The following is a 13,787-nucleotide window of genomic DNA, read 5'->3' on the forward strand; positions in this document are numbered from 1 at the left end:
AGTCCTGTGATAGTGGGGAGCTGGACTCTCAGCTCGCCTGTCTAATATGGAGATAATCCTAATCCCGTTAGTGTAAACACCACGGCCATCTGGCCCCAGACAGACCCCATCGCTGAGAATAATGAACTCGTCATAAGGTCCCCTGACCTGGACAACGAGCGCAGCACTACCTAGCCCAGGCCTAGTAGAACCTAGAACCACTCTGAACCAGGGAGCTGTAGCCTGAGACCAGTCTGACAATACGGGGTCAAAGATCAAATGTCCCGCCTAGTTTCATATTCAAAGGGCAAGGTATGGCGGTGGGATAAATGTAAATGAATGTAAGCACAGTAGCATTGTTGGAAGACGGAGGAGTAGGCCTACTGCAGGTTGTGTGGTAATTAGCCAGTGATGTAGCAGTAGGTTTAGCATGTGATGTAACCATGGAGCTGGTGAATCGTTGATCAGGGCTACAGGAGAGGAGGAACGGGCCTCAGCTCTTACAGCTGGTCTATTACCCTCACCCTGGCAACGTTGCATACAGAATGTAAGAGTGTGTGTAGTGTGTTCTTGTGCATGTGCAAGTGAACTGTGAAAGACTGATCTCTAGGGCTGTGGTTTGTATTTTGAAACAGAAAGGATTGCACACTGTACTCTCCCATACCACTAATTGGAACTACAATGTGCAAAATAGTGTAAACCTCTTCAACATGTACCTATGTGTAATATGATGTGCATATGACGTTTTTGACAACAGTTAAATATAGTTTATATTTTAACTCAACGTCTGCCATAAATCTGACCTAACTCATGTTCTTTTCTCTCATATTTTCTCAATTCTTAACCTGTTGCTAGTTTTGAAACCAATCTGAAGCCATTGCGTCCCAGCTGAGAGCCATTGCTGTGTCTGAATGCTTTGTCAGTAAGCAGATGTTCCTTTGTTCGGCTCCGCAGCGCTTCACAGTATAAAGTTGCATCAGTTGTAGTCGGGACACTTGCTGCATCTTTTGAATCTCGTCCCATTGAAGATCTCCCTCCCCCTGCATACCCTCAAGCTACTCAGAGGGGTATTAACCCCTCCCCCACCCCCTTTAATCCCCTGCAGACCCCATAGTTGTCACAGCGGCTCTGTTTGGTTCTCTCCCTGTTCTTTGTCCCTTATGAAGCGACAGCCAAACCCTCACTAATCAGTTTCTCTCTCCACCCCACCACCACCATGCAAACAATGGCTAATTACCACACGGATGGAAATAGAGAAAGAAGGGGGGGGGGGGTTCAGTAGATATAACAATATAAACATATGTTTCTCATGCCAATACTACCCTTTGAATTGCAATTTAATTGAGAGAACAAGTGGGTGAGCCCATGTGGAATACCAGATTTTGAACATAAAGCATTTAGATCATTGTGCTCCCAGTCTCTGTCTGTCTTGCCTCCATGGACAACAGTACCAGTCTCTGTCTGTCCTGCCTCCATGGACAACAGTCACCAGTCTCTGTCTGTCTTGCCTCCATGGACAACAGTACCAGTCTCTGTCTGTCCTGCCTCCATGGACAACAGTCACCAGTCTCTGTCTGTCCTGCCTCCATGGACAACAGTCACCAGTCTCTGTCTGTCCTGCCTCCATGGACAACAGTCACCAGTCTTTTCTTCTAACAGCAGCTGAATGTGTTTGATGCTGTAGAATCAGCCTGACCACTACAGCAGTAACATTACAGCACATCGCCTGGTTATGTAATAATCAATGCCCTCCTTTCACCTCTCTGTCTGTCAGAGAGTTGCAGACTGCATAGGTTGTGGTTCTAGCTCTGGGAAGTGGGAACAAAGAGGCAGCTCACGCTTCCTGATTTTGTATAGGGCCCCTTTCGAGGCAGAACGTGTAGGGAATGGCTGGACTGTGGTCTCTGCTTTGAGGGCCTTCTCTCTCCTGACTGTGGTGGTGTCTCTGGACTAGTCTGTGTTCCATAGAATGGCCTCTCTGAAAGTGGATTTTCAACAATTTTTGAGTCTGAGTCCACTGTTAATACATGGCTATATAAACATGAAAAAGGTGCATGTTTATGTGTGTATGGAGGGGGTGTGGTCAATGGATGAATAGACAGACCTGGGCAGTTATTTTGGAGATTGATTACCGTTAAGATAGTAATTTGGCTCCTACCCTCAGAGATGTGTGTGTGTCTCTATTCTACCCTCTTTGTTCTTCCCCTACACTCATGCCTGCTTAGTCCCCGCCCATCTACTGCTATGACATAGCATTATCTCTCTATCCGTCTCGCGCCAAAACAGGGAGGGTGTGGGGCCGGGGCTGTAAAAGCTATCTCTTTCTCTTCCCCTTCCTCCTAGGTGCTTGCTTCTGGCATGTTGCCAGGGCAACCCGGTGGAAGCAGGTAGAGTAGTAGTAGATTACGCTCCTTTTTAGGTTCAGCCACTGCAGTTCTCTCTCTCTCTCTCTTCAATTCAATTAAAAGGGCTTTATTGTCATGGGAAACATATGTTTACATGTCTCTGTCTCTCTCTCTCTCTCTCTCTCACACCAGCATTTCCCGCCACAACAGGGGGAGGAGCTTCCTGCTGTAGGTATTAAGAAGACTTGCTTTCAACTGCCTCCTCATCCCGTTAACCCCTACACCACCAGAGGGCTGTGAGCTTGTTTAGAGATCACAAAGACTAGGCTTGACTCTAAAATAGATACTCTCCTGTAGCCTATCGGACACAGTGGATAGGGTTTCTCACTCTCTAGCTTCAGAAAACCAGTAAAAACTATGACAGATCATCATCCCTCTGAAAATCCTAATTTTATATGGGCATAATGAATCATAAGGAATTTGTCTTGGAGCCACATTATTAAAAATTTTATAATGTTTTCAGGGTCTCAAAATTAATGTGTCATGATTCAAATTTAGGACAACAGAGCCAAAATTCTGTATTTTTCAGTTCTTACTGCTACATGATACACTAAAAGGCTGTAAATAATTTATATGGCACCGTCGTTTGCAGAAGACACCAGAAAGCATTGCATGTGATGTAATCATATGTAATTCTAAACCATAAATTCGCAGGTTAAAGTCATTTTAGATGTACTTCTTCAAAATTCCCCTATTGTTCTTTCACATCCTGTGTTTCTGGACATTTTGTAACAAATGATCCCAAACTGGGGAAAGGAATTTGACTTGTACAATGCTGCCCTCTAGCGGGGATAATAATAATAATAAAACGTGAATGTCTCCCCAAAAAAAGAGTCCTGTATTAAGTCTTGTTTTAAATAATTAAAGTTGCTACAAGGGCACACAAACACCATGAACTATGTCAAACAGGCTGTAAAAAATAAGCTTTGCTAATAAAGTTCCCCCTCTCTGAAATGAAATACTCTATTGAATTTTTTGAAAGCTACAGAGGAGTTAAAAGCCAATGGAGGGTGCGACGCCATTGCGGAGTCTCTGGGGGCATGCAGAGGTCAAACTGAGCGCTGTACGGAGCTATGACCTCCCAAATGTTGTAACAATGCGGAGGGCTCTATATAGCTCTGCATTGACATGATTGGTTGATGGTAGGTAGGTGCGGGAGGTCCTGTATAAACACAAACTCATTTCCTTGACAACTTCCTTCACAACAAGTATGAATGCCCTGACTTCTGCAGAGGCAGTATCACCTTAAATTATACACGGCCAATGCAGACGACAGATTGACCATGCAGCGCCATGGCGCCTAGCCTAACGAATGTGCTCGTATACTCCCTTAAAAGACAGTCGCTTAAAAAAATGAGTGAACAGGGCAATAGTACTGTTTGTTCATTTTGAGACGCTGTAGCCAGTATATACTTCCTCAAAATTGTCATAATGAATCTACACCGAACAAAAATATTTATGCAACATGTAAAGCGTTGGTCTCATGTTTCATGAGCTGAAATAAAAACTCAAGAGTATTTCTGTATTTATTTTGAGTATTTCTGTTTTTAATAACGCCTTTTTGTGGGGAAAAACGTATTCTAATTGCCTGGCTCCAAGGTGGGTGGGCCTATACCCTCCAAGGCCCACCCATGGCTGCACCCCTGATCTTTATTTAAATTTACCGATTTCCTTATATGAACTGTAACTCAGTAAAATCTTTGAAATGGTTGCGTTTACATTTTTGTTCAGTATACGATAACTCAAGAAGTCTATAATTCATTTTTATGTTTTTTTTTTACTAAGGAGATCTTAGTCTTACATCTGACTAAGATGTTTGGTGCAGTATTTCTCAATGAAAACGAGTCATCGTTGAATGACAAAGATTTTATTGAAGAATCCCTAATGTGGCTCGGAACACCTTGTGTTGTTGTTATTCTGGATGGCCAGATAGCTAGCAACAATGACAAGACGCTGCCATGTGGGGAATAGTACGTGTCTCGTTTCAGACCAGGGGCCTGTTGCACAAAACTAGGATAAGGGATTAAGCCAGGATATCTTGGTGATCCTGGCTCAATTGATCCGTAATCCGGTTGCACTAAAGATGGATAGGGGGCAGGAGGATATGTTATGGTATAAATTACCATGGAGATTTATTCTGTGGAGCTAGCCTGCTCCAGACCAGGCTAAATTCCAGGATCTATTTAATCTCATCCCTAATGTCAGTCAGCAGTCACCACAAATGGAAACCAATAGTTATTTCACTGCTCACTATACATTGTTATCACATATAACTAGACCCACTGTTATTTAAACGTTTGTGATCATTAATTTCAATGATTTTGGATAAAAAATGATTTTTAGATGATGTTGCTATCATTAGATAATTTACAGTTTCCCATAGACTATAAGGCTATATATAAAATGATAGAATATTAGGGCCACAGAGGGGAAAAAAACACAAGTCATAATATTGTAACCAGTTGTTTTAAAGGAGGACAGTTGTTAAAATGACAGATGTGGGGCATTTCGTGAAATTCGACTTCAGTATGGTTTCATAAACAAAGACATGCTGATGTGCCAGAATATTAAGTATCACATTGTCATAAGTATCAAAACTGTAAAAACAATATGTAGCTTTTCTGCAGAAAGAACCAGCCTCATAAATTTATGACTTTATCCTTTTTCTTCAGTGTGGCCCTAGTACTCTGTCATATAAACAAATACACATTCCATATGAATATAAAAACACAATGTGTAACATTATGTTCCTTTATTGAATAAGGACAAAACAAAGCAGGTAAACCATCAGCTCCTTTCGAAACTGAAGTCACAGTGACTCTACAAGATGGAAAGCACAGAATCCAAGCATATTATACAAAATGATACATACACATTCAAAGGTCTGTATATAACACACCCTGCATGTCTGCACACTAAAATAAATGCAGGACAAATCCATACACATCAACTGAACAGACAAATGAATGGATGCAGTAGCCTCCCTGCAGCCTTGTATTACACACAGTATACCGCACAAACATCATAAGAGGCCAAATTCGTCAAAAAACGAACCCAAAAAAACCCAAATTCCTCTGCCACCGCAGGACATATTTAACCAAAATTGAAAGCACACATACTAACTAAAATAATTCAACACATATTGGTCCCTCAGCAGCCGACCACTGTCGTCATCAGGGAAGATTGCCGGATTGTCCCAGTCCATGGCTGGTGGCACTCTGGGGGCCCTCTCCTTCCTCAGGCAGGCCACATTGTGGAGGACAGCACAAGCCACAGTAATATCACATGCCCTAACAGGGCTGACCCTTAATTTGTGAAGGCAGTGAAAGCGTGCCTTCAGGAGGCCAAAGGTCATTTCAACTCTGGCCCTGGTCCTGGCATGGGCATGGTTGTAGGCCTGCTGTGCTTCCTGGGGTCTGTGAAAGGTGTCAGGAGAAAAGGCTGGCAGCCATACCCCTGTCTCCCAGCAACACACCAGAGAATTCACCTGTCAACACAAAATCTCATCATTACTACCTCATAAACACAGTGATATTCTTGACACAGCCATGATGGTTATAAATAGGGGTTGTGTGGCTTACCTTGTGATAGGCACTGATAGATTTCAGAGGCCCGAAAGATTCTGGAGTCATGGACTGAGCCAGGCCATTTTGCCACAACATTGCTGATCACACAGTCAGCATTGCAGACCATCTGAAATCATAAGATGAGGAATATTACACCAATCAATGCACATCACTGGCAATGCAGAGTGTTCGTCAATGGACAATATCAAAAAGTTATGTTCACCTGAACATTAATGCTGTGAAAGGATTTCCTATTCACAAAATCGGCCTCATGGGCACCTGAGGGGGCTTTTATCCTTATGTGTGTGCAGTCCACTGCACCAATGACATTGGGGAAACCTGTCACACAAAGTAATGAGTATCCTACTATGTGTTAACAGTTGTCCTGTAATTTGTAGATCCTCTTACCTGCAATCCTATAGAACTCCTCTTTGATGTCACAGAGTCTTCTGTGGCCAGGGAAGGAGATGAAGACATCTGCTAATGCTTTGATAGCCAGACACACACTCCTTATTGTGCGGCAAATTGTGGCCTTGTTCAGCTGTTCTGCATCCCCCACTGAGTACAGGAAGGCTCCACTAGCAAAAAAGCGCAAGGCCACACAAACCATTTGCTCCACACTCAGTGCATGGCTCCGTGCAGTGCGGTGCTTAATCCTGGGACCCAGTAGTCTGCATAGATACAGGTTTTCTGCAGATGGCATCAGGTATCTTTCATATAGATGGTCATCAGGGAAGGCCAGTGGGTCCAACCGGTCCCTGAAGACCCTTTCTCGCCTGAAGGCTCTCCTCAGCACAAGTGCTTCTTCATCCACCACATCTCGCACGAATGGGCATGCCATTGTCAGAGCAGAAAGGAACACACAATTTTGGGCCTTCATATAGGCTAGTGGCCACACCTGGTGCTGGGGGGGTGGGCAAAAGAGGGCGATGCCTTATAACGATGACTTGGTTGTACTGATTGCTGGGAAAATAAAAAAAACCTTAGAAAGATGCCACCGTCCTGTGTGCTCACAATAAGAGCTCATATGTCATGGCTCACTTGACTTTACGAGAATATACCTAATTTTTATTTTGAGCTGTGTCATCTTCTTGGAGCTGGGGGAGGAAAGAAAAATAATGATTAATACATTTGTGTTACAGTTAGCATACAGTGTACATTGAAGGCATATCTCACCTCCCTCTCAAGTTTTTTTATTTCAAGGTCCAGTTTCCTAATTGTCCTCTTTTTATTTCGGACTCCAGTGCAAGATTTTCCATCTTTTTCTTCTTGTACTGAATGTCTATGTCTGCCAGTTCTATTTGGCGCCGGAGGTGGTTGCCATACAACTTTCTGATAGCTTGTGAGCTCTGTGAACACAATACAATTAGCGCAGCTGGAATTTGGCAGGATGTGGTGTCCTTTTATTAATACGCACTATGTTGCCAGGCTGGTTTTCCCACTGTATAGCATCTGGGTCCTGTAAAAGAAATTAGATTTTTTGATTTTGATGAGGACTCCTCACCATTGTAGAGTAAATAGTACTTTCACAGTCTTAACATGATACCTCATGCCTTCTGGAATCCAGAGAGATGGTCTCCTCCTCATCATCGTCTCCATCATGTGCTGTTGCTGCTGCACTGGGGCCTTCACCCTATCACATTTAATCGGATTCATATTGAAGCTAGTAGACAAGACATGCCAGGCCTACAGTATGCCTTTGATGGAGTACTCACTGGATCAGCATCGTCTGGTGCTTGTGCTGGTGGCTCTAACAGGAACACAGTGTTGCCAGGCACTGCAAGGCAATAGGTAAACCAAAGTCAGACAGTCCAAATTGATTCAATATGAATGTGGTTGTATCCCATGTAGAGATGGAAGGACATACCTTGAATGAAGCGGGTGGCATCTTGGGAGGAACCTATGCTCGTCTCTTTCCCCCAGGGATCCCTCTAAGACGGGCCTGCCTTTATTTAGCTCCAAGGCCATGTCCTCTGCTGGGGTAAGGTCAGCCTTTGGTGACCCACCACCCGTGCCTTGTCTGTGGGTATTCTTTTCACTGCTAAAACAGTACAGACAATGTGTGAGCAGGCACCTTCTGGGTACAATATATGCTTGTGCTTTGTTAAATATTAGTCAGGGACCATACCATTCTGCAGAATGTTCTTGTATTTGATTTTGACCTGCTGCCATGTCCGTTTTGGCCCGTTCATGTTTAATCTACACACACACACACACACACACACACACACACACACACACATTTAATGGAGTCACACTGCAAAAAATTACTTGGTATTTTTGTCTTGTTTTCAGTAAAAATATCAAAAAATGTATCATAGCTTTATACAGTGTGATGGAGTTACTTTACACAATTTCACTCATATCTGCAGTGCATTTCAATTAAAAATTTAACCGTTTCATAATTACAGTACAACTGCATTTTTGGAGATGTGAATTAAATATTTGAATTGTAATTGTGATGTTTCAGCGGAGCGGTGAGTGTGTAATTGTGCACTACTTACGCATTCAGGCGGTCTGCAATACTTTGCCACGCTTTTTCTCTTTGCTTTATCACTGTGGCGGTGTTGCCTTTCTTCTTAATTATATCTTTTACCTCCTCGTATGCCTCCATGAGGATTTGTGCTTCCGACGGGGAAAAGTACGCGGCTCTAGTTGCCATGGTAAATCAGTTAATCTGTGATCTGTGGCGGGGTCTATTTGAGTGAGCCGTGAGCGCGCACCTATCCAGGATTGGTTTCACCTGGCTTAATGAATCCGTGTCTGCTCATCCTGGCTTGGTCTTTGTGCAACCAATTAAGCCTGGACGCACATGTTTTGGCTTCATTGAGCTCAGCTGAGTCATTTATCCCGGATGTCTTAATTCTACTTTTGTGCAACAGGCCCCAGTTTATCTTGTTCTTGATACCATGTCTGTTTTGAGGTGTTTTGACTGTCACTTTATGCAAATATGGCTCAAATTCACTAGCTAGCTAGCTAACCAACAACAGTAAAGATGTATTTGAGAGACAACAAGTGCTCATTGTGCAAATGTATTTATGTTTCAATAAACATTGGAGATAAATATTGTTTACATGTTGTCAACAATCTAAGCCAGCCCCATAGTTGCGCACATGTCGGTTTTGTTGCTACACACCCAACCTGTCTATTAGTCATAATTACATTTGGTTTAATGTTATGGTAATATTCCTGAACATAACGGCTAGGATCTGTATTATGTCCATTGTCATTAAATGACAAGACCAAAAACTATAATATTTAGAATTCAAAGAGCACAACATTTTTATTAAATGGTAAGCAGATACTTTTTGCAATGAAGGAATTATGTCAAGTTTCTCATTTGCTCAACACAAATTAGATCAAAAGCTCTAATTATTCTATAGTGGTCATATCCTTTACAATGCCACAAATGCTTTCCAACAGGATTGTAAACTCCATCCACCCCAGCCTGTAAATGTCTGAGTTGATCAACAAAGTGCCCTCTGTGTCTATTCCCCAGACAGCCTGGAGCTGATGGTCACAGCTCACAGCAGGTCATATTATCCTGATACTGCTCACACAGAAAGGATAGAAAATGTAACAAACGTTGCATATTGTATAGATTAGATTTGTAATGTGCCATGGGGAAATGTGTGTTTTTGGCAACCCATTTCAAGGATGTATGTACCAGAGTATGTTAGGTAACCATCTCTGATACATCTCATTTAACAGAAACACATGAATAAGATGTAAGTGCATCTGGTAACCCATTTATCCATTTGTGTCTTGATTAAGCCTTTTACAGGATGTCTGTGTAATATCCATTCCAGTCACAAGTAACAGATTTTACAGTAACTGCTTCTGTTGGGTTAAAACCATATAACCAAGGCGGATATGATTTTCCATGCGTGATCTTCAAAGTAAAAGCGACACCTATATCTTATTTTCCTGGGGCGTCTGCCTCTGTAACGTCGTTTATCAGGCTAAATACGGAGCGTGGAACACGGCAGCCAATCAGCTTCCAACTTGAGGGGTCCCATGGTTGCTAAGCAATTGCTGCTGTACTGTAATTCTATCAGATGAGAGAGCTGCAGGGGTTCGGAAGAAAGGCAATAAGAAATCATCATAAAATGATCCAGTGGCACCATTTCCCCGCCCATTAAACAGTGAAAAGGACAATGCTACTAAGCACCCAAGGGGAGGAGCCCCTGTGTGAGGGCTGGGCAACCATGGGTAAATAAACTGCCTGTCTCGAACCTAACAATCACAATTAGCTACATTTAAAGTGGAGAACAAGCCTCCGCTTTGGTGATCTCTGAGGGTTGTAGCCATTTACACTCGTACCCTATACGACTTGAAAATGGCAGATTTGGGTACTGATAAACGCATACATTGGAAGGCAATGGCAATAGGCCTAAAGTAACATGTTCAGAGGCGTCATGCACATCTCAGTCTGTATTGTGGGGGAGTTTGCCAAATGTTCATCCATGTTCAATGTTTTATATGTATCTGTTAGCCTACCTATCAATTCGTTAACTGAATGTACTGTATCTCCTGTCATGTGGCAATTATCATTGACATTTACACCAAATAAGAAACCAGTTCCTTCGTTTTTAAAACGTTTGTTATAAAATATAAGGGCTACTAGATAAGGCTTTCATAATGCATTTAGAAGAGGGTCCATCTGTTAGTTATCATGTCTGTAATGACACTAGCAGCCTACAGTCAGTCACCCATTGCGCTTAATTATCGAAGACAGACACACTCATGACTTAATATGCGCATGCCTGGGGGTGATGCGGGGAGTTGTTTTAAGCAGCCTAACCGGTCAAATCAACGACTAAAATGACCAAATATTTATCCATGTCCAATATTTTTAATTGCTAGTAGAATATAACATTACGTCATAAAAGTGTAGTCTGACAAAATGCCGTCCTGAATGGTCTGAGACAAACGCATTGTGACAACCTCAAACTGGTCGAAAAGGATCTGAATAATATTTAGTCCAACTGTTGAAATATCGCAGACAGGGACCAGCAACCCAAAAGATACATCTCACCTTCCTAATTTCGGAGAGGACAATGCGTCGAAACGATACCGCTCCCACTACACGCAAGGTGCAGGGGGGGATCTTCTTAGTAAGTGAATTATTATCATTTTTATCTCGAAAGTCATCCAACACTTTAGGAGATTGTAGTAGCCTAACCAGGTTCCCATCCACAGTTTTTATGTGAGTAAAGTCAACCGAGGTAAAGACGGTTTCAAGTTGTATATTCGCGCTTTCAAACCACTTGAGCCATAGACTCAAAATTAGTGTCATGATGTTGGAAAAATTGCGCACAACATTGCACAGGTCTTATTTTCACGATTTGGAGATTAATTCGCTTTCCAAAGCTAATACACGTGGAAGTGTCATAGCATTTTATATTCCTAGTTGAATTAGTTATGGAGCATAAAACAAAGTACAAACTTTCTTTTACATTTGAATTTCAATAGCTCCTTGTTCATGTGACCTACTGGACTCAAACAAACTACAGAATGTCCACAGACTACCCATCTATATTGCACACACTTGTTTGTGTGCTGTAAAATCACGCAGTGTAATGTACATTTTTCATAGTTTTAATTTTCAATAGCTCCTTGTTCATGTAAATTACACATCTAAGAAGCATGCAGTGGATATACACCCATATTGCATAACCTCTAGTCATGTATATTCTATATTGTTGTACATTACTATTAGTTTGACAATTAGGGGGTTCAGTCCAGTGTTGTGTTAACCCATTTCTGTAATATTTATCTATAATAATTGGTAGTTCTAAGTACTTATTTTTCCTGTTTTCTATTTTTCCACAGTATTTAACAGTGGTACACAATAGGAGATAGACAGATAATATCTCCTTTCATTGTTAATATCAACCATAAAGGAAAAGGGCAAAGTACTAGAGTCATGTTATTAATTGTCCAAAGCAGGGATGGAGAGTGAGCTAGTGAGGTGGGCTGCAGTGGGTTTGCTGGTCAATACATATACTGAACAGGGATGGAGAGTGAGCTAGTGAGGTGGGCTGCAGTGGGTTTGCTGGTCAATACATATACTGAACAGGGATGGAGAGTGAGCTAGTGAGGTGGGCTGCAGTGGGTTTGCTGGTCAATACATATACTGAACATGTAACCACAGTAATGGAGGCCAGTAAATCCATGAATAAAAATGTAATTTTGACAAATTAAACAGAAATTGTAGACCTTTAATCTTTTCCAACATGTCAACAGACACTTTACTTCAAATAAGTACAAAACATTTGTGTTAATTTTCTCTCTTTATCCCTGGTTTATGTACATTTCAGAGCCTCTTCAGTGTGGATAGGGTATATTGTGGATGGGGTATAGCATACATTTTCAACAACAGACAGCACTTCCAGTTTGTGTTCATCACTCTTTTGTCTTCATTCCTAGTCACAGCACATGGAACCACCATTGGCATGTAAAACATTCAATCTAAAACAAAACAAAGTGTAACACGTTGTAAATAATATCAAATATCAATGCAGTATAACGAATTAGCCATCCCTTGTGTTATATAATAAATTGTCTTACATGCTGTCACTGTTGTCAAAAGATTATAAACATGTTAAATAAAGTTACTAACCCAGTCAGTCTTTGGGCCACATCCAGGTTCTTTATCAGTGGCCCACATGAAGCAGTTGTTGACTTTGTTGAACTCTGAAATCATAGGCATGAACTGAACATATGGCTGTCCCACACAACTACATAAAAATAAAGAATTTACATTTACTTTGAATTACAAGTCATTACATACCAGACATTTTTAGGATATCCTCAGCCATTTCTTTTCGCAGTTGCTCCATGTGTTTTTGTGATGGTTCTATATCAATTTGGGAAGGGATGTTGGAGAAGTTCTGTTGAACTTCCTTGGCCATCTACACCAAAAAATAAAATAGAGTTTTTGACCTGATTGTCATATAACTGCTAACCATTCATTATTGAAAATACAACTATCAAACCTGCATTACAAAGACCGTGCAGCTGAAAGTGTCCTGCTGCATGGTGGGAGTTATTTCCCCTCCTTTCCACTTTATGTCCACCTAGTCGTCTTTTCCATGGCAGGATCTTCTCATTTTGAAGTACTCTCTTTTTTTATGTAAACATAATGGAATTCTGATTAGTTATAGGCAAATGAATACACAGGCTAAAACTGTATGCTGATTTCCTTATCACTATAATCTAATAGAGGTAATTTCCTGCATGTCCCATTCTACACACAGCCTAAATTATAGGCACTGAACCACTTACAGGAGAATAATAAAAGTAGCAGATAGGATCCAACCCTATCACAGAGTGAATAAATGTAGAGCGTTTGTAGACTTTAAGAAAAAAATATTAAGTGACAGTTTCACCAGTACGTGCTTAAAGAAAGTCATATCACAAAGATGACAGGGCCCATTAAGTCTATGACAATAGAGAATGAATTGTAAGCACCAAAGTGTGTTAAAGTGTGTTTGTCAAAATAATATCTGAAAATGTCAGTTGTTGAACATAATACTTATATTTGCAATAGCAATTTATGATATATGCAGTTGATGAAGGCATTTTTCAGCTATGATTTTACCACTCAGAATCCAGAATGGATTTGACAATGGGGCCAGCACAGGATGGCCCTTACAACAATCTACTTTTGTTCTTCTTGACTTCTTATCTGGTAAACTGCTACTGTGTGTATAGAAAAGAGCCCCAATTAGGGGTTAGTGTACTCCAGTAAAAAAAAGGCTGGTTTAGATTAAACACTATTGCCCTGTGTCCCCATTCATAGGGGCATGAGAGACTAGTCAGTGGTAGAATT

The 13,787-nt window shown here is 41.4% G+C and overlaps 1 long non-coding RNA gene across 4 annotated transcripts; it reads right to left on the reverse strand.

Annotated features, from left to right (window-relative positions):
• Positions 1–5,100: 5,100 nt before the first annotated feature.
• LOC135561907 (uncharacterized) lies at positions 5,101–7,871 on the reverse strand. Of its 4 annotated transcripts, none has more exons than XR_010459780.1 (7): positions 7,818–7,871; positions 7,666–7,727; positions 7,497–7,583; positions 7,127–7,409; positions 6,359–7,047; positions 5,966–6,077; positions 5,101–5,871 (listed from the first exon to the last, which is right to left on the reverse strand). It is a non-coding gene; the product is annotated as an uncharacterized LOC135561907 (long non-coding RNA). The 4 variants fall into 4 exon arrangements; XR_010459782.1 differs by having other exon boundaries at positions 6,359–6,913; positions 7,012–7,047; positions 7,127–7,583; XR_010459779.1 differs by having other exon boundaries at positions 7,127–7,583.
• Positions 7,872–13,787: the final 5,916 nt, after the last annotated feature.

The sequence above is a fragment of the Oncorhynchus nerka genome, linkage group LG18, assembly GCF_034236695.1.
Source record: "Oncorhynchus nerka isolate Pitt River linkage group LG18, Oner_Uvic_2.0, whole genome shotgun sequence".
Taxonomy (NCBI): domain Eukaryota; kingdom Metazoa; phylum Chordata; class Actinopteri; order Salmoniformes; family Salmonidae; genus Oncorhynchus; species Oncorhynchus nerka.